Source organism: Coenobita brevimanus, chromosome 60, assembly GCF_032717465.1.
Source record: "Coenobita brevimanus isolate Jiangsu-jjx chromosome 60, ASM3271746v2, whole genome shotgun sequence".
Taxonomy (NCBI): Eukaryota; Metazoa; Arthropoda; class Malacostraca; order Decapoda; family Coenobitidae; genus Coenobita; species Coenobita brevimanus.
The window spans coordinates 5753090-5774068 of record NC_137013.1 but is presented as its reverse complement, the minus strand read 5'-3'; positions in this window follow the sequence as shown (position 1 = coordinate 5774068).

Below are 20979 nucleotides of genomic sequence, written 5' to 3'. Positions count from 1 at the left end.
ATATTTTTTTAAATGGTTCCAAAAATCATTTTGTACGATCAGATTTCGTCAACAAAAGTAATGTTTTCCATCCGCGTGACATCATTTAGCTAATATACAGGGCGGTCCATGTATAAAGCTACTCAACCACACCGCCGCCGGGAGATTTCTTGTGCTAAGGGGCCGGACTACCCAGTGTTATCAATGGCTATCCTGCATCCCTTATTCATTTTCTACTCCTACTGCCAACACCCCCCCAGACCAGCACTGAGCCATCCTCTTAACACAAGATGAATGTAAGTTTCTACTGTACTGCTCGTTATGGACCATGCCTTCAGTACGATGGTGTTTTACAACTTTGTTCTAGTTAACGACAGACGATTATATTCACCTTCTTCCAGCTATCTTGTATTGAAGGGGTAAATGACTCCTATATTTGAGCTCTCGTGAGGGAAATATGTAACGAATCGAGTAAAATAGTCTGATGGCAGCAAAAACACAGTATAAATTCGCCATGAACAGGAAGCGACTGATTTCATTGCGAGAATTGCCTCCTTTGTAGCTTGAATACTGTATATCCGTCCGGCGGTAGCCTGGGGTGGGGTTCTCAAACATACGTACGATCGATTCCAGGTTGTAATTTGGATATGTGTTTACAGGAAGAACAAGACAAGGGAAGGTTTTTCACTCCTTTCCCTGATCTTCCTGCAGAAAACATTTATAACCTGCAGTAATTTTGGTCTTGCAACTAAGATATATTTATGAAGTGAAAACAGGGGACAGGGGAAGATTCGACAGCCTCCTTTCTCACCTACAGTTCAAAACCCGAGTTACGAAGGGGAAATGCGATTGTGTTTCCCGGTCCTGGGCGACACAATGTATGAGTTCATGGACTTGTCAGAGTAGGTTACTGTTCAATATATATATATATATATATATATATATATATATATATATATATATATATATATATATATATATATATATATATATATATATATATATATATATATTCCCATCTTTACACTTTGGTTCGTTGGGCGAACGATTTGAAAATGTCCTCCATCAGCTTCATATTAAATTGCAAGCCTGATGATCTCGGGGAAAAGAATGAACTGCATACACCAAGACAAATAAATTCTCATCCAGAGCTATTTTTTAATGCAAGGAAGAAGGAACCAAAGGCCGGAAACTCGCAAACCGTTCCTTCCATTAAAGAAAAAAAAAAATACACCAGAGAGTCAAATTCAAGATACGTTCACTTCGTGATGCCTGGACACACTGCGTTTGAAAGACTGGAGATCACAGGAAGTAGGAAATACAGAAAGAGGGAGACAGTTCCAGAGTTGACCTGTTGCATAAATGAAGGACAGGGAGTAATGGCTAACTCTCGCATGAGAGAGTTGGACAGAAAAGAGATGAGAGTTTACTGCTTGACATGTGCTACACACCCGTCGTAGAGGTGGAGGGATGCAAGCAGACAGTTCAGAGGAGCAGTGACCATTGAAGTAGCGATAGAAAAGAGATAAAGATGCCTTACGAAGAAAAAAATAACACAACTTCCATTGTGAAACTATGTATTGCCAGCTTGATTGCACATTACCAATTAAGCCTAATCCGTTGATAAGCCCTAACGATTTTATTCAGCATAAGAAAAATCCAACGTTTCAACTGCAGACTTTGTATGATATCTGTGAGGTTATACTTTGGTGGCGTTAGCAAGAGTAAAATCTAGTCTCATAACCCTTAGACATCAGAAGGTTTTCCAGTGGCGAGGTAAACTGTCTAACGATAGCCAGGGTAATATAGACGAATTTTCCTCCGAGCTTTCAGTGCTACCTGCATCCCAATCCCCTATCACATTCCATTATCGTAACTGCCCCATTGCACTGCCTGGCGCCCCAGCCAAACCAAACCATCTAGTTTGCCCTAACTTGCGACACTGCCTTCACAAACTAGTCTCCTGCCTCTTGCAATCTCAGAGGCATCGCTACAAAGGCAGTCAAGTAGAGCCTGGGAGGAAGGACGCACTAATTTAGTGATCTATGCTGGACAGAGATTTTAGTAAAGGATATAGAGCGGAAATGCCACACGGGTTAAATGACCCTGGGTTGAAAAAGACTGTGAAACATTTACGATCTATTTCTTGTTGTACTTAACGCTTTATGGAAACGAGGTATAGAAATTTTTGCAATTCGCTCATTGTCCTTGCAACAATATATATATATATATATATATATATATATATATATATATATATATATATATATATATATATATATATGTACAAGGGTCAACTGCGCAATGCAATCAGTGACATCCGCAGCAGGGCCCGACAGCAGAACTGGTTTACCCCTGCCACATCATAACAGACCCATCCCCTTACCCGTACCTGACCTGACTAGCTGATCGGACCAAATGCGGGAGAATATCCCCTCAGGGCTGCGTCATCACTTATTCATTCACAATTTCTCTCCATTTATTTCTGTCATGCACAGCCACTCTTCCTTGCTCAAAAGACATCCCTCTCGCATCCAGCGCTCTCTTCACACTGTCCATCCATCCTATTCGTGGTCTTCCTCTCAGCCTTACACCTCTCACATCAGATCTAGTTATCTTTTTCACGAATCGCTCATTATCCATTCTCTCCATATGCCCAAACCATCGCAACACCCTCTGCTCAACTCTACCAGCCATCTCCCGAACAACTCCAGTTCTCCTTCGCACTTCATCATTTCGCACTCGATCCATACGCGTCACTCCACACATACTCCTCAGACACCTCATCTCCATTACATTCAAGCTTTTCCTCTCTGTTACACCCATATTCCATGTTTCAGCCCCATATAATGCAGTCGGTACCACAACACCCTCATACAGCCTTCTCTTTACATCCATTCTAAGCGAACGACATCTAAACACTTTTTTCATTCCTCCCAGCACCTTTCCTACTTCATTTATTCTAAACTTCACTTCTGCATCTATTCTTCCATCCACAGCAACATGTGACCCGAGATATTTAAAACACTCTATCTCCTCAAGCAACTCGCCATTCAAAACTATATTATATATATATATATATATATATATATATATATATATATATATATATATATATATATATATATATATCCAAAGCCACTCCAACACTACAAGTACACTTACAAGCATATATATATCTATATATATATATATATATATATATATATATATATATATATATATATATATATATATATATATATATATATATTCATCGATTTGTAATTACATATATATATATATATATATATATATATATATATATATATATATATATATACACAGACATTTATTTATTTATATTCACATACATACTGCATATAATACTGTACGATATATATATATATATATATATATATATATATATATATATATATATATATATATATATATATATATATACACACACACATAGACATTTATTTATTTATATTCACATACATACTGCATATAATACTGTACGGTATATATATATATATATATATCATCTTCATCAGCCGTTTGAGTACCCACTGCAGGACCGGCCTATCCCGACCGAAGTGGGGACGATACAGCCAATGTATCTCTACCAAGTGGCTTAGGCTGTCTGGTAGAGATTGTATGTAGGGTGAGAAGTGCTTGTAAGTGTAATTGTAGTGTTGGCGTGGCTTTGGATGTGTAGTCCGTGAAGCAAGTGTAATCGGCCCGCGCAAGCCGGCTCGGTGCAAGCATACTTTATAGTAAGCGACTCTGGTTCCCTTGTGTCCGCCAATGCAGTACGCGGCAGGGTGAACACTCCCAAAGTTTATTATCCTGGCGGGGCGCGAACCCTGGATCACCCTTGTACGAGACGAGTCTCTACCACTATATCACGGAGGCTGCATTATATATATATATATATATATATATATATATATATATATATATATATATATATATATATATATATATATATATATATATATATATACAGGAATGCCAAGGAGAAGACACAGGCATTTGATTAACTATAGATAATAAATATTAATTAGGCGGTAATTTTCGTCCATATGTAGATTCTTTCCCTCAGCTCAGTAGCAGAGTAAAACAATGTTATGGCTTTACATCCTTCTCATGGCACTTCTTTCTAACTAGTATCATATTCTGGTGTTAGTCTCTTATTGTATCTCAGTATGCATGATGGCATACTTACACCTAGTTAAGGTGAACAGAGTATACAGTAGGTATGAGACAGCTACGATCAACTGTATCATAAGATTTACCGTACCTAAGATATGTTTTTGAGGACATGGACACAGAAAGACATATTGACCAACCGATGAAAGGCCGAGAGATTCAGAATCAAGTCTGTGATTACTTCTGCGTTAGAACTAAATCAGATGTTAATATCTGCGAGAACATGATGGAAATATTATTAACTTACTGAACAACTTTGAGAGATTCAGAAACCGGCTTGCGATCATTTCTGCGTCTTATTATTATTATTATTATTATTATTATTATTATTATTATTTGCGGGAATGATATGGAGAGAAAACATACTAATTTACCGATGCAGAGCTGAAAGAATTTCAGAAACAAGCTTGCGATTATTCTTCGTCGTAACTACTACTACTACTACTACTGCTACTGCTACTACTATTATTATTATTATTGTTATTATCATTATTATATGCAAGAGAGATATGGAAAAAAAACATACTGATTTACCCGTGTAGGGCTGAGAGAGACTGTGAAACAAGCTTGCGATTATTTATTCGTCTTAACTTCAGTTATTATTGCTACTGTTATCATTATCACTATTAAGCTTCATCATGTAAATGGCGAAGCATCTTGTTTTCGTCAGTAGCCTATTATTATTATTATTATTATTTTTCTGTGCCTATTTTTCTCCGATCTTGATGATATCATACCTAAGGGTACCCTAGGGTAACCCAAGTCCTTGTGCCAAATATAAATGACTTTGGCCTATTTTGTATGGTCATATACTCATTTTTATTCTAATAATTGCCTAATTGAAATTCAAATATCTCAAAAACAAATTGAGATACAGCTATTTGGTTGAAAATCCTGTGATAGAAGTGTCTGCTGAATAATTTGTGCTTAATATATTGCCATTCTGCCTGGTGGAAAGTTCTGAATTCAAATCTGCTCAGTTTTTTCTTTGCAACACGTTTTAGAGAAAACCACAAAAGCTATAAAGATGTGACTTTCCAGATATATAGCTGTGGTCCCTCTTATGATCTGAAAGGAATATGATTATAGTTAAACATACAGTTAGCCAGTTATTGAGACAAAATTTGCACATGCGTTCTTCGACACCTTTGTCTTCAGATAGTGTTGGTTAAACATGAAGTTACCGTAGGGTCTTCAGATCTTGTTTATATTTCACATACCTTGCCTCTGTGAGGTTTAGGGCGGAATTTCCTTATTGTCTACACGTAGGAATAGGTAACTATTTATTATTAACATACCATTTGCAAGAAGGATATGGAGAGAAAATGTATTGAATTACCAATATAGGGTTGGGAGAGGTTCAGAAACAAGCAACGAGCTTCACGATCAATGCCTAGGCGGAGCAAAGACGCGTGATTATCTATTTTCCGTACCTTGCTATTTCTTTGCACAGGAAGGAGATTGTAAAAACTTTCCCATTCTCTCTCTCTCTCTCTCTCTCTCTCTCTCTCTCTCTCTCTCTCTCTCTCTCTCTCTCTCTCTCTTTCACTAAAACGCGACTGATTCCTGGCTGAATAAGATACCGGTACATCTTTTCAGGAGCGACATGGAGAGAGCAAACTTTCCCATGTACCATATTGTTCTTTCCAGAATAACAAACTTACCACCAATATCCGGTAAAAAATTATAATTCTTTATGCAAAGAAGAAGGAGACACGCAGATTTACAGACACTAGAAAAACGAGAAAATGAAATTAAGGTGAGTACCATCGAAAAACAAGGCCAGCAAGTAGACAGCACTCAGAGAGAGCACACCTTCACCAACGTCTACACCAGACAACTCAAATCACCACCAATATTTAATAAACTCTTCCTTGGCCCATGACTTGCATATCCACAAAATTCCATTGAACTCAATGACCTTTTGGGAGCTCTTGTGGACAAACAAAAAACAGTCCTGCACCGAAACTCGAACTCACATTTCCACCGAAATTTTATCAGCTCTTCCTTGATCCACATACCACAAAATTTCACTAAAATCCATCAATTACTTTTTGAGATCTTGTGGACAAACAGACAAACGGGGGTGAATACATAACATCCCAACATCGTTGGCGGAGATGTTTGCCTATCTGTCCATCTGTATCTCTCTTTTTATCTCTATCTTTAACATATGGTATCCGTCTGTCTGCTGCCAGGCCGTGTGTGATGTGACGGATGGCCTGAAGATGCAAGACGGAAGAGTGTAGTGCGAGGGCAAGCTAGACCTTTACTAAACACTGCAAAAAATACCAGGTTATTTGGCAACACTATTGATGATACTGAGCCATGAAATTACACGGAAGGATATACTGGGGTATGTGGCATCAGTGTAGGGAATGTTGGGGTATGTGGCACACTGTAGATAATGTTGGGGTATGTGGCACACTGTAGATAATGTTGGGGTATGTGGCATCAGTGTAGATAATGTTGGGGTATGTGGCATCAGTGTAGATAATGTTGGGGTATGTGACAACACTGTAGATAATGTTGGGGTATGTGACAACACTGTAGATAATGTTGGGGTATGTGACAACACTGTAGATAATGTTGGGGTATGTGACAACACTGTAGATAATGTTGGGGTATGTGACAACACTGTAGATAATGTTGGGGTATGTGACAACACTGTAGATAATGTTGGGGTATGACAACACTGTAGATAATGTTGGGGTATGTGGCAAACTGTAGATAATGTTGGGGTATGTGGCATCAGTGTAGATAATGTTGGGGTATGTGACAACACTGTAGATAATGTTGGGGTATGTGACAACACTGTAGATAATGTTGGGGTATGTGGCATCAGTGTAGATAATGTTGGGGTATGTGACAACACTGTAGATAATGTTGGGGTATGTGACAACACTGTAGATAATGTTGGGGTATGTGACAACACTGTAGATAATGTTGGGGTATGTGACAACACTGTAGATAATGTTGGGGTATGTGACAACACTGTAGATAATGTTGGGGTATGACAACACTGTAGAGTAGATAATGTTGGGGTATGTGACAACACTGTAGAGTAGATAATGTTGGGGTATGTGACAACACTGTAGATAATGTTGGGGTATGTGACAACACTGTAGATAATGTTGGGGTATGTGACAACACTGTAGATAATGTTGGGGTATGTGGGAATGAGACGAAATCCTAGGAATCATATTATTAAAAGCACCTGGTCAAAAGTTAGACACACAAATTAGACCTCTAAAGCAGACACATGATTTGACAAAAAAAAAAAAAAAAAAAACAAAGTACTTCAAGGATAATATTAAAATAAAACTAAACTGACACCTTGAACGAGCTCATAAGCATATCGGACATTACTAAACAAATAATAATAATAATAATAATAATAATAAGAGAGAGAGAGAGAGAGAGAGAGAGACTGTTGTGGCCGAAACTGTTATCATTCAGAATAGGACCCAATTCAATGATTCACAGAGCTCTCATGACTAATAAGAGTGGACGATCTCTCTCTCTCTCTCTCTCTCTCTCTCTCTCTCTCTCTCTCTCTCTCTCTCGCAATGCCCCCACAATTCAAGTTGGACAGTTAGACGTGGATGGAGATGGATACAAGTCCTGTAAAGTTTTCTGCAAGTCTTCAGCTCAACCCACAAGACGAATGTAGGTTGCAAAATACAGATCTTCTCAGGCCGGTCAGACTCTTAAGACAAAAGCTGCTTTCCTCCTTGTTCTGAACATGACATTGCTCGATGCGTGTTGTATGCAGGGGGAAGAAGAGGCCTTAGTAAAATTCAGTTCTCGTGCTTAATGACCTCGTGCAATAGAAAGGCAACCTTTCTTCCCTGCTGTACCCTTTCTAGCACTTCACCCTCCAAACCTCCATCCTTACTCATCACACTACCCAAGTACTTAAACGTACTCACATTTTCCAATTCCTCACCATCCAACCTCGCTGTACATTCACTGACTTCACCTCTCTCAAAGACCATCACTTTACTCTTCCCTACATTCACCTTTAGATTCCGTTTCTTACACACTCTCTCAAACTCATCCACCAAGCCTTGCAGCTCCCCTTCGTCTTCACTCAACAACACAGTATCATTTGCAAACAACAGTACAGGGAGTTTCCAAACACTATCCTCTCTCACCAGGGCCACTCCAACATCCACTACCCTACCTTGTACCTGTTTTATTACCCCATCCATGTACAGATTGAACAACCATGGAGACATGACACATCCCTGTTTCAAACCAACTTTCAAAGAGAAAAATTCACTTAGTTCACCATCCACACGCACTGCAGCCTTCGCACCATCGTACATACTCTTCACAGCATTCAACAACTTTCCATCTACTCCATATATTCTTAACACTTTCCACAATCCTTGTCTATCCACCCTGTCATATGCTTTCTCCAAATCCATGAAAGCTGCATACAACTTCTTTCCCTTCTCTAGAAACTTTTCCGCTAAAGATCTAAGAATGAATATCTGATCTACTCAACCTCTTCCCTTCCTAAAGCCTCCCTGTTCTTCTCCAACTAATTTCTCTGTTCTTTCTCTAACTCTGTCAATAAGTATCCTACCATACACTTTTCCTATTATACTAAGAAGACAAATGCCCCTATGATTACCACACACTTCTTTTTCCCCTTTTCCTTTGTACAAGGGAATAATTATACCTGACTTCCAATCCTCCGGGACTCTACCTTCCTCCCAGGCCAATCTGCACATCTTCCACATCCATTCTATTTGTCTCTTGCCATCTCCTTTAGGTCCCACCACACACTCCATCAATTCCTGGGGCTTTCCCCGATTTAACTTTCTTCATTGCTTCCACAACTTCTATCTTACTGATTTCCCTCGGCCTACCTCTACCTCCTTCTTCCTCTAGCCATTCCCCAGCCACTTATACTCGTATTACTTCCATCCTCTACGTTCAACAATTCCTTAAAGTGTTCTGTATATGTGCCCCAGCCACTTCCAGCGAGACAGTCTCACATATTCATCACCATTGTTATCTTTCACTCCCCTGCTAACTTCACTTCCACCCTGTCTTACTCTTTTCACCTCTCTCCAGAACATTTTCTTACAGTCCCTCCACTTTACACTCAAATTCCTTCCAAATTCCTCATCCACTCTCTTCTTAGTAAAATTCAGTTCTCGTGCTTAATGACCTCGTGCAATAGAAAGGCAGTTCTTTAGCCTTCTTTAATGCATTCTAGGCCTCCACGAAATTAAAATGGGTCTAACCATGGACTTGTAAATTTCACTATATCATTGCTATCTTCAGACGGTAATGTTCACCTTTGGAAAGACATTTTGGAAAGGAGGGTTTAGATGCAGTTCGACAAGGGTGATAGGTTTGTAAAAAGTATTGATGATGATGATAATAACTGAAGGGGCACTCAGTGGAGCGCATCTTTCCGACAAGGGCAACGTAATTTCCAAACCACTGTTCAAAATGGGTTGGATTTTCTCATCACTGATTAGGGGTTCGCAAAAAGTGTTTTCCGGATCTAGAATCTGTAAAACGAAGTGGATCGTTCCAAAAATTTAATTCATTGTTCCCTGGGACATGGGCTATCTACCCACCAAATTTGGTCCAAATCTCTCTTTTAGTTTTTGAGTAATACTACTAACAAATGAACAAACAAACAAACAAACGAGGGTGAAAAATTCTCTCCTTGTCGGAGAGAATAATGACTATGATAAGGATGATGATGGTGGTGGTGGCAGTGGTGCTGATACTGATAGTGATAATAATGATATTAATGAAAATGATGACAATGATAATGATAATAATAATAATGATAATAACGATCACTAAGATGATGATAATGACGATAATGTACGAGTTTTGCCCCATGATATATGGCATTATTATTATCGCAGTTATTTTCACTCCATTAAAAGAAGGAATAATTCGCGAACAACTTGTCTTCCACGGAAAGTTAAATAGTTCCAGTTTACTTCTTTCCGTCTCGCTCCATAAGTTTTGTGGCTGTAACCAACCACCATCGTAGTAGTAGTAGTTGTAGTAGTAGTAGTAGTAACAGCATTATTAGTAATAGTAACTGAAGAAGTAATAGCGACAGTAATATTAGGAACAGTAATTGTAGTATTAATAAAAGTAATAATAATTGTAGTTGTAATGATAATAGTAATTGTAAGTGATAGTGATAATAATACAGTAATAGCAATTGTAGTATTAATAGTAATAGTCGTATTAGTAATAGTAATATTAGCAATAGCAATATTAGTAATAGAACTAAAAGTACAAATAGTAATAGCAGTGGTAGTAGTAGCGGCTGCAATCTTAGGAGCATCTGAATGTAAACTCGGTGGACTGTTGGCTAAAGTTGCTCTTATTCTGTCATCCATCTTCCTCCTTTCGGGGGACAGGGAGGGGAGTGAAGGACGTTTGTATTACCACCTGGTGATACTAGTGCTACAACGCATGGCTGCAGCACAAAACTGGGGGGAGGGGGACGCCCGCTCTTTAAAAGCTGAAGTGGAAGGCAGTCATTTAGTCATTTACTTAGATTATTTTTAGTCATTCGGGTATAAATTATTGTTTCTGTTTTGGTATTTTAGTTAATTTTATTATTAATTCAGATACTATTATATTGCTTTAAAGGCAGCTATACATCAAGAATTATTACCAAAATTCAGCCCCCTCCACCATATAAAAATCCTGGCTAAGCCCCTGCCACAATGCGAAGGAGTCTCCCGCACCGACCACCACATCAATATCTTGTATACCAGGCTCAGGAGCACCTTGATGCGGCTCTCACGTGATTAAGGAGAGATATATGAACGCTACCGACCCCACTCGCCAAGCAAGACCCGCCAACAACACCAACAACGCACACGGAGGGTAGTTAGGAGCGTTGTGTGAAGCCGTTACCTGAGAGAAACATTATCTCACTGTAAATGACACTGTAGGCTTCGGAGCACTGTTGTCTTTGTGATATAATAAATGATCGCAGTTTGATACTCCTACGTTATTTGTTTTTGGTGCCGACATAGCTTGACTCAGTAATATACAGGAAAATTGAGTTTTGGGATATAAAATTCACTAAGGAAGAGATGGTGTGAAGTTTCCCACGCCACCTATAACACAGTATCATTTCGTCACCATCATACCCATCCCTCACCGCCTCGCTTTTAACTCATACCAGCTCATAAAACACAGCTTTAAGACGCATATATAGTTTTCCCAGGTAATTATGAAGCCTCCACCGAAAGAAAGTTAATATAATCAGTGACGCAGATCGCCTAACTTGTCTCAGGGCACATCCACCGTATTTATAAAGGTGAAGTTGTGTGCCAGATTATTTGTGTATACGTAATTTTTCACTCTAGCTGCCAAACGCTGCACAGACACATGGCAGTGAATATTACAGTGGCAGCATACAGAAAACTAAATGGTATGTGATAATGTTAACTGTTAGGGAGACTTTAACAACGATTTGTGGCAATAATCAACTGTCATGATGGCAGTGCAAACTACCGCATGTGGTAATTGTTAACCTTTATGAAGACTCTAATATGGCAATTTGTGTCATTATTTAACTCAAGAAGACTTTAATATAACGATCTGTGGTAAAAGACTTTTAGTATAATGATCTGTGGTAAAAGACTTTAATATAGCGATCTGTGGTAAAAGACTTTAATATAGTGATCTGTGGTAAAAGATTTTAATATAGTGATCTGTGGTAAAAGACTTTAATATAGTGATCTGTGGTGAAAGACTTTAATATAGCAAACTGTGTAACAATTAACTCTTATGAAGACTTTAATACAGCGATCTGTGGTAATAATTAACTTATGAAGATTTTAATAAAATGATCTTTGCTAAGCCATCAGTCAGGAAACGTTAACAAAAATTTCTCTAATAATAGATGACAGTTATGGAGATTCAATTAAAACTCCGTGAAACCAATTAACTTTTTTGAAGCCTTGTTAATGGAAAAAACGGTTAGAGTCCGTTATAAGGCGTCCCTCAGTCCCCAGCGTCAACAGGGCAGATCCCCCGACACAGCCGCTGCGTCACTACAAAAGAAAGTTCAGGAGTTTTCAGAGACTTTACAAACCCGCTCGAAATAGCTTGGCGGCCCAGGGATGGAGAACCGCTGGAATTTTCTTGTTTTTGCTCTTCACTGGCATTTAATCTCTGTCTCTGTCAGTCTGTCTGTCTGTCTGTCTGTCTGTTTGTCTGTCTGTCTCTCTCTCTCTCTCTCTCTCTCTCTCTCTCTCTCTCTCTCTCTCTCTCTCTCTCTCTCTCTCTCTCTCTCTCTCTCTCTCTCTCTCTCTCACACACACTATAAAGAATGTGTCCCAAGTTTTTAAAAGAGGAGATTGCCTTTGCCCAGTAAATTACCATTCAGTCAGCTATACATCTGTGGCAATTTGCATTAAGAGACTTAAGGTCATAAGCAGTGTAAGATTCAGATTATTTCCTTGTCCCATATTTTGGTAAGCTTTGGTTTTCTGGCAGTTTCTTTCTCATCAGTTTATGTCTGCGTATGCCGTGTTGTTCGCTTGTATGTTGTTTATGCAACCTGTTTCCTCAAGAAAACGACACTAAGTTTTACGTTTCCACACTAAATGTGGATTGTCCAGGAGCAAGAGAAAAGTGTTTGAGTCGAGTAAAATGATATTAAGGACAGATGTTATACAAACTCTCCGTTTTCCACTTTACTTTCATCTTTTGATTTGGCTAAACAAGTTTTCGTTTTGTTGTTCGCTTGTCGCAAACATCAAATGAGCAAGCAACGTTGGGTCTGGTTAGTACTTGGATGGGTGACCGCCTGGGAACACCAGATGCTGTTGGCATCCCTACGTGTCACGTGGGGTTGGTGGAGGATTAGTGCCCCTCCCTGTAAAACAATTAACTCTAAGCCGTTGGCCACCCCGTTTGGGATACATGGCGTCTGGCAATGAATGAATGAAAAGTTGCGATCTGAGACTTGCGCCAAACTCTAATTCGCACACCTTGGCGTATGGCGACAGCTGTACCACACATCACAAAATAGATCATTACACATCATCTCTGAAAAAGTAGTTATTTCTGAAATATTTTTCATCATTTATGGCACAAATCCTATATTCTTATGGACGTCCAATCATATGATCTAGTATAAAAAAAATATGTATCCTATGTAAATTTAACATCATGACAGTATTAAGAATAATTTTGGCATTTTCATAAATATTTTGGTGAGTTTTGAGATAAGTCAGTATCAGTCATTAACTTTTCAAAAGGAGCTTAATAATAATAATAATAATTCATATATATACAAGTAGGTTCAACATTTCCTCACAATTGCACGATCAGAGGCTTCTCCAGTTTACACCCCTGAGGAGCAAAGTTTGTAAATGTTCTCTCTCCCTCGTTTCCTCGAACAATATATAATGTGAAAGAAATTATTCACGTGTAATGTTCGAGACAAATATCGAAGTAAAAGGTGCTTGAAAGTCTGCTAAGTTCACGAGAATGAGGGCTGTTCAGTTCTCCCGACACTGGATTATAGAAACCAGATTATCACATCTCACAACAACATTCACACTATAGGGTGTTAGGTAAGTCACTGAGCTGTAGGAGACATTTACATAGTTCACATTGCCACATCACACCACACACACTGTAGTGTCACACCACACACTACTTACCACACCACACAGTGCCACGCTACACGCTACCAAACCATGCACAACCACACCCCATGTCACCACACCACACAGTGCCACACTACACACTACCACACCACACACCCAAGCCACACAGTACATACCAAACCACACCACACCACACCACATATTGCAATGCCACATACTACTTACCAAACCACACACCACCACACCACACCTTGCCACACCACACACTACCACATCACATCTTACTACACAACACAGCTACCATCTTGACCATAACAGTGTGCAAGGCAGCCACGTCATCCAGGCCACATAGGTATACCACACAGGGACATATTCTCTGGAGGGTCACAAAGGGAATCCCACTGACGCAGGTTGGGGTCCTGGTGTTGGCAGAAGGAAAAACGAGACTTTAAAACTTGCCCAAATGAAACCTAGACTTGTTGCATAGGCCAGGGAGTTCCTTCCATTAAAAACACTGCCTAGATATTTAATTATTTCGCCCCAATGGCGTAATCTGTTATATTCTTGCTGTCCACGAACGATTTTATTTCCCGTGCGACAGACTTCTTTGCTGGTTTTTTTCTAACTTGACCTATAATTGCCATCTCGTCGTCGTGAATGGTGACTTGTAGCGGTGGATGATGATGATGATGATGATGATGATGATGATGATCATCATCATCATCATCATCATCATCATCATCATCATCATCATCATCATCATCATCCGGACCTCCTTTCCCAACCTAGGGCAGGGTGAGGAGTAGCAACGTCCAGACAGCCCAAGTTTGCCCAGTCCAATGGGCCGTGCATCCATTCACTCATCATTCAAGCCCCCGGAATCCTGGCTCTATCTGCTACGCTAGAATATGATGCGAGTCACGGAGAAATGCAATGGAAAGGATGCAGAGCCGCAGCTGTCTTTTTCTGCCTTGAGCAGCGTGAAACTGCAAAAAGAAAATATGGGCCAACGAAAATGTAGTATACATAATTATATGATATAAATATTTATATATACAGTAGTGAAGGTATTAACAAAGACTACATTTAACTCGCCCTGTATATTGGACGCCCTGTAAAGAAAGTTTCCCCACAGATGAATTGAACAGTTTAGAGGCAGAATGAACAAAGAAAATGATACACGAATTGGGATTTAGATAGACCACCCCTAAGCTGAGATTAACCCCTTCAATCCCGTGACGTTGTTCTGTAGTTTATGTACGTCGCCTCAAGATGATGTTAGTCGCCTAAGAGAAACATTGGCACTGGGTTAGACGGAGCCTTCATCAACTCTTTCATTGTTGTGGCTCTCTCCAAAGCTGAATAGAATCGTCCGAAAACAACAAGAATATAAAAGTAAAATAAGGCAAAAGACTGAAGAAAAATAAGGCAAGGGATTGAAGGAACTAATACGGTCTCCTGAGTGATAATAGCAAGAATATAAAAGAAAACGAGGGCAAGAGACTGAAGGACAAATCCCCTGACGGCAACAAGGATAGAACAGATGGCTTGTCTCATCCCCAGAACATTAACTCTTGAACCTATTTTTATGTCTTACCGTGGTTGAAGAGGGATGCCTTCATGCGGTGGTACCCATATAACTGGGCAGCTTCACTGATGGTTACATAAACATTCCTCAACTCCGTCCATATTCCCCGAAAGGAGGAGGATGGACTGTAAGAGAATGGCAGTTTTAGTCTGCAGTCCATTGGGTTCACGTTTCAAATGAACCTATAACAACAACAACTATTACTACTGCTATATACCAACACCACCACCACCACTACTACTACTACTACTACTACTACTATTACTACTACTACTACTTCTATGACGACGACGACGATGATTACTACTGTAGGTAACGCCAAACTATTTTACTCTGTGCTGGGAAACCTATCGAGGTCTGAGGAATAACGGAGGAAAAGACAGAGAAGGAGGGTGACAATAGGAATAAAGGAGAGTGAAAAGAGAGAGGGAGGAAGAGAGGAGGGAAAGAAGAGAAAGGGCGGGAGAGGAGGAGAAAGAAAGCCGGGAAGAGAGTGGAAGAATAAGTGAGGAAGAGAAATCAATGGAGAGGGAGGAAGCGAAATCTTAAAATGAGAGAGAGAGAGAGAGAGAGAGAGAGAGAGAGAGAGAGAGAGAGAGAGAGAGAGAGAGAGAGAGAGAGAAGACCATGGGAAGAGAAGAGATGAGAGAGGAGGATAAACCGCTGCAGATTGAAGGGTGGAGTTGAAAGCAATGAATGGGTTATGATAAAGGGAATTTAGTGTTATAGAAAGGGGGAACCTCAGGCCATTATTTTCTCTGATGAAGGCTTGACCACACACTCTAAATGAATGGGTAGGCATTTGGCTGTCTCTTATTTGATTTTCGATGGAAGGGTCAACTTTTATCTCGCGTTTTGCCTATTCATTCACTATTTACTTTATACCAGGAGGGGTACCCGGCGTTGCCCGGTCAAAAAGGCGAACACTCTAATCCTGTTTGTTGTAGTTCAGTCTTTCTTCCTACTCCAGAAAGACCATGTACCTCTTGTGCTCTTGAAGAGGGATTATAAGAGGTCCAAGAACTTTCTATTGCAGCTTTCACGGACTAACGCACAGGTATTTGTGAACATTTGTTTATTATTATCGGTGAACTGAAATGATCTCCGACCGGTGACCTCAAGTGACCACGGAGGTCAACCCCACATAGCCTGTGTCCCAATTGGAGGTCATGTGAGTCTCCATGCCAAAAATTGGGCTGCAGCAGTACCCGGCGTTGCCCGGGCCAAGAAAGCCAACACTCCACCGGTGACTTCAAATGACCCAGATGTGAATTTTGACCCGCCTGATACCATCCTTGCATCACCCTGATTCAGAATATATATGGGTCTGGGGGTCTCTGGCCCTTGGTTTGGGCGTGATTGAAGGACAAACAAACAAACAATGCGGCTCTTCTAGAGAGAGAGAGAGAGGGAGGGAGGGAGGGAGAGAGAGAGAGAGAGATTTGTCAGTCCTCTCACGGTCGGGAAAACTTTAGTGTTTTATTCATGATAACACCATATAATTTTATCCGGATGATACTGTCATACTAGGGATGACAGTTCTTGCAAGAGAGAAGAGAAGAGAGATTAAGAAAGTGCTAGAGAGGAAAAAACAGTTTTGTAAGAGAAATAAGTGAAAGACAGATTTGTATGGCAAATTAATGAAGGATATCTTTGTCCTGGAGATTAAGAAAGTGCTGGAGAGTGGTGACGTCACTGAAGGAAGTCTGTATCAGAAGTCTTCCAAGCCGATAATTATCTCGTAAGCATGAAGACTAAATCGTCAGGTGACAGCAAGAATACAATGAAACGCCGAGAACTCGGGCCTCAAGCTGTCGACGTAAAGCGTCACTCGTATGCCCCCGCCAAGCCTTGCGCGCGGACTCGCCATGCAACCTTCATGACCTTGCGAACCTAATCAGTTCCTCGTCCCTTCATACTCTATCGGTGACAAAAGTTTGGTCGAAATCCGTCGAGGGGTTCAGGAGATATCGCGTCCGCAAGGCTAAGTCGACCCCATATGAACTTGACCTTTGACCCTTAACCTAACTGACCTCAGCTCATCATCTCCTCATAATGCATCAGGGACAAAAGTCTGGAGGAAATCCGACAATGGGTTCAAGAGATATCGCCCCCACTGTAGAATTACGGATGCACGGACACACGCTCGCATCCACGCACGCACGCACGGACAGGTCAATCACTTATTGTCTCCTTCACCATAGGTGAACGGAGGCATAATAAACGTAGTTATCGAACTGAAGACTAGGATGCCATCGACGTGAAGGAGATATTATGTGCCCGTACGTCCATCAGTGAAGAAGAGCTGATGAATATAGTGTTATGGAATGAAGGATGGAGTTGCCAAAGCTTACATGGTTATCTGCCTATCATCGAATCCTCTTTTGTCCCATCTGGAGCTAGGCTACTCAGTCCCGGCATTAGAGGCGGCGACTGTCACCAGCCTTGCTCGCCCAATCAGGCTGGAGTGCCATAGTCCACTAGATCACCAGGTGTCTATTTGGTTATACGGTTACTACCCAGCGTTGATACGGTTTTTGGGTAGCAGGAATCCACCAGGTTTGTCACTCAGCATATAGCCATCTGAATAAAGTAAATACTCGTACATCGAGTGGATGGTGGTTATACTGAAAGGAAATATACTAGTTTGCATCACAAAATGAAGTTCTGTACAAAGAAACTACAAACTGTTGGGCATATTACACGTTTCTCATTTAGAATCGACACGTTTCCTGAGTTCGTCGCTGTCCAACAAATTTAACACACGTAACTCCATTTGGTACAAAAAATAATCACATGCTTTGAGTACTGGAATTCAAAATCGACAGAGCCCACACTAAATATACGATCACATCTGCAGTTCATTTATAGGAACTGCAGATTCATCCGAGAAGTGGCAGTTGGATTCGGTAGTTCATCTCATCAACTGAACAATTTTCGTTGAAGCTTCGACATTGCACGTGGAAACTGCCTCAGTTTCGACAATATTTACACTGAAATTGACAAGCGCAAAATTATTGATACTACTGAACAAGTCAAACAGAATTATTATGAAACTTCATGTTACACGCAGAATGTGATAAACTGTTATGTGGAGGCACCCACCATCCAATCACTCGATGTAGTGTTATCATCTGGTAACTATACACTGAGTGACAACCAAAGGTTTTGTGTAGCTCAGGAGACCATTTAATACACAGACTGGTGTTCGTCTGTCAGCTTGGTGCCTCATGATTACATTGATCCAGTCGGCCCATTTCATCGGTCAGAATTAAATATTAATATAAAATATCGTACTGCAAGGGATAAGATTTTTGGGAGTAAGTTGTGAGAAAAGAAGACGAAAATAAGCTGGGAGTGAAAGTCTGCTGAATGGGGGAAAGTTTTTTTTTTTTTTTTTTATATTGTGTGAGAGAGAGAGAGAGAGAGAGAGAGAGAGAGAGAGAGAGAGAGAGAGAGAGAGAGAGAGAGATTCATCTTGGGAAGGACTTGTCATTAAAGATGTTCACACACACAAATTCACAAACACAAAAACAAACACACAAACTCAAACAGAATTACACAAACACAAAAGTACGCACACACACACACAAACACTCAAGCACACAAACACTCACAAGCAGAAAAACACACACACAAGTACACAACCACACAAACACACACATACGCACAAACACAAACACACATCTTTATCTCTTTTCTGTCGCTACTTCAATGGTCACTGCTTCTCTGAACTGTCTGCTTGCATCCTTCCACCTCTACGACGGGCACGTAGCACCCGTCTAGCAACAAACTCTCATCCCTTTTCTGTCTAACTCTCCAATGCAAGAGTTAACCATTATTCCCAGTCCTTCATTTATGCAACAGATCAACTCTGGGACTGTCTCTTTCTGTCTGTATTTCCTGCTTCCTATGATCTCCAGTCTTTCAAACGCAGTGTGTCCAGGCATCTCGCAATGATCGGATCTTGAATTTGGCTCTCTTTTGTATTGTTTTTGTTTTTATTGAAAGGAATGGTTTGCAGGCTCCGGCCTTTGGTTCCTTTTTTCTTGCATAAAAACAAAAAAATACACAAACAAAAACACGCCTACACATAAATACACAAACACTCAAAACAAAAACACACAAACAAACACACAAGCATACAAACACACAAATACACACAAACACAAACATACCTTCACACACACACAAACACCCACACAAACAAACGCACAAACACCCACACAAACATACCTAGATAGACAAACACAAACACACAGCCAAATACACAAACACAAACACACATACGCGTACAAACACTGACACATGCAAAAACACACATACAAACGCACAAACACACACACATACACAAGTACAAAAACACATAAACGCATACAAACACAAACGCACACAAGCACAAACACATGCACACAAATACAAACACACAGGTACACCAAAACACGAACACAAACAAATACACAAACACACGTACAAACAAACACAGATACACACACACAAACACAAATACGCAAACACTCTCAACCACACACACACACACACACACACACACACACACACTAGCCTCGGGACCCTACACCGCCGAAGAGGGTAAAATGGGTCTGGGTTCCGTTTTTACTCACAATTATTGCAGTATTTTTGTTTTAATTTAGTTAATAATAATAGTTAGTAGCCGAACCTCAGCCCAGCACACCTTTGCAATTAGCAGTGTCACCTTTGTAATTATCCACCTGGGCGAGATTCTCCAACTTATTTACGATCGATTCCCTGACATTCCCTAAAATTTTTATCCACGAAGGTACAAGCGAATGAAGCATCTGTATTCTCTTTAATTATTTTTATTTTACTTTTTTTAATAAATCGACTTGAAAATTTACCTTTTGCAACCCATATTACTTTCGCGGATTATTTTCCCCCATTTAGTACAAGCGAAGGGAAGTTTCTGCAGTCTACTGTTACTGTATTCTTTATTTCTTTTTTCTAATATAAATTTAGTTACAAGATAATCTCATTCAACCAAGATTTTTTTTTTTTTTTTTTAAGTGAAGGAGCACAGTTAATAATCTCATATGTCTTATTCTTCCTGTTTAACAAAATGAGTTATAACAGGAAGAGTCGTACATTTGCTTGTGAAACCGGGTCAGGATATTTATTTATTTAAACGCTATCTTTTAATATACATACCAGTTTCTTCACTTATTTATTTTTGTGTAACATTTATTCGTTCACTTATGTATTCTTGTATTGCACTTGTCCATTTACTCTAGCTTAATAAATTCATCGCTAATTATGTATCACACAACACTACAACACAGTCCCAGCTCGCTCTCTGTTGCCGCGATAAAACACCCTTCCCTTGGTAATCAGCAATGCCAGTGACAATTTGCATGAATGATTGTGCAAGTGCGTTCAAATGCAAAACAGCTCACTTGCTCTTGTTGTCGTGCGTGGCTTTGTTTCGTACACTAAAACACACAACTACCTGCTCCAGTTACGTCTGAGAATTAGTTGGAACTCAGAGAAACAATGACACTGTTGCCTTCACTAATATTTGTGTTTAGCGAGGCTTAGGAAGATCTGCAA